We start from the raw sequence: 2,288 nt of genomic DNA, 5'->3' as shown, positions 1-2,288 counted from the left end.
CAGCGCTAGCATCACCGCCTCAGCTCCACCTCAGATCATCAGGCATTAGATTCTCATAAGGAGCACACAACCTAGATCCCTCACATGCAGAGTTTACAGTAGGGTCCGCGCTCTTTGAAAATCTAATGCCAGGGCTGATCCGACAGGAGGCAGAGCTTATGCCGTGATGTGAGCTACGGGGAGTGGCTGTAAATACAGGTGAAGCTTTGCTGACTCACCCACTGCTTACCTCCTGCTGTGCGGCCCAGTTCTTAACAGGCCAGACTGGTACCAGTCCTGGGCCCAGGGGTTGGGGACCACAGTCTTAAGTGGTGATGACAGCTCTAGAAAAAAATCAATTGGAGAGGGGGGATACAGAGTGTGTGGGAGGAGGGATACTGCAGTCTTAGATAGGGTACCCAGGGAGGGCTGCATTGAGAAGATAATTTTTGAATAAAGACCTCAAGGAGGTGAGGGTGTGAGCCAGGCAAATATATGGGGGATAGTGTTCCAAGTGGAGGGAGCTGAAGTGCAAAGGCCCTGAGGCAGGAGCGTGGCTGCGTCTTATCAGATGAGCAAGAAGGCCAGTGGGGGTGGAGCTGAAAGAAGCCGTAGATGAGAAACCTCAGATAGGAGGCTAGCCACGACTTGGACAAGGGTGAGAGAGAAATTAGACTTAACTGCCAGGTGTGGGGCTGTGTGCCTGAATCAGGGGGACCTATGAACAGAATTGGAGGAGTCTCTCTCCTGACACTCGTCATGTTCTGCTTTTCTTTCTCTTTTCCTATTGCTTTCCTGAATTCACCTCAAGGGCAGGGAGTGTGTCTTACTCATCTTTGTGTCACCCACAGTGCCCAATGCTGTAGGGCATATAGCAGGTGCTCAGGCAGTGCCTGAGTTATAAACGACAAATGTGCCACCTTTGATCCTGTTATTTCCAGAATCATCTTTTCGTTCCACATGCTGGTTCAGCTCTTCTACTCCTCAGTCAGGTAGAAGCTAATATTTCTGTCCCCCTCACCAGCAAAACCACATATGTTTATCAAACCCTGATGTTAGTTAATCATGAAAAGTTAACAGTCATAATCAGAAGCTGTGTCAAGTTCAGGGTTAGCTAGGTATTTGTTCAGAGCACACAGAAGGAAGTTTCTCTAGAAATGGAGAAGCAACCACTACCAACCTGCTTCCTATATGCCTCTTAAAACAGCTGCTATAGGACCCACCCTGCACACTGTGGGCAGGGGCAAAAGAGCAAAGGAGCTGCACTGAAGATCCAACATTCATTCAAATAAACATTTATTGAGCTTCTACAGTGTCTGTGAATAGTTAGCTCTTGAAACAATAGCATCTACCCTATTTTTAGAGATCAGCTTCAAGATCACTTTTTCTAGATTAGGGTGGTCATAGCACCTTATATTTCCCTTGGCCTAGCATTTATCAAACAGCATTTTTAAATATCTAGTTTTTGGTCTACATGTTCTACTTAACCGGAAGCTCTTTGAAAGCAAAAACGCTTCTGTCTTCAGCTCTTTAGAGGGCCTTGCACAAAATAGGCATCTCTTTGTTTTTGTTTTTGATAGAGAGACGTCTCATTATGTTGCCCAGGCTGGAGTGCAATGGCTATTCACAGGCGAGATCATAGCGCACTATAGCCTCAAACTCCTGGGCTCAAGTGATCCTCCTGCTCGGGCTATGGAGGAGCTGAGACTACAGGTGTACACGCCACCATGCCTGGCCAAAATAGGCATCATTTAATCGACTGCTTAATTAAATGAGACAGTCAAGTAGAGTGCTAAGTATGAACAAGGTGGAATCCTAGGATATCTGGGAAAGGCCAGAATTTGAACTTAATGTTGGAAGAATACGTAGTTCACCTAGTGAAAATATATATGAGAGAGTATTCCAGTTGAGGAACAGGTGTGTGCAAAGGCTGGGAGGCATACTGAAGAAAGGTGTGAAATTCCCACTACTTGGATCACAGCGGTAGAGGGGAGGGCAAGGGCGCTGAACAGGAGACGCAGGACAGAGATCGTGCAGAACCTCAGTTCCACTGGGTCAAGTGCATAAAATATACATTGGGGCAGCAACGCTGGGCAGCGCAGGAAAGTGCCAACCTCCAAAACTCCTGGGAAAGAACTAAGGACCCTGTTGCCAGCGCCTCGCACCTCACCCCTCGCCGTGACCACAGCACGTGCGGCCGGCTCACAGTACACCTCGGCCCCCGCGGGGGCCCAGAAGCCTCACGAGGCGCTCGGGACGGACGCCTGGGGCGGGGCGCGCAGGCGCGCTGAGGCCCCGCGCCCCAAGGG

The sequence above is a fragment of the Propithecus coquereli genome, unplaced genomic scaffold, assembly GCF_000956105.1.
Source record: "Propithecus coquereli isolate 6110/MARCELLA unplaced genomic scaffold, Pcoq_1.0 Scaffold150, whole genome shotgun sequence".
NCBI lineage: Eukaryota > Metazoa > Chordata > Mammalia > Primates > Indriidae > Propithecus > Propithecus coquereli.
This window is presented reverse-complemented; position numbering follows the sequence as displayed.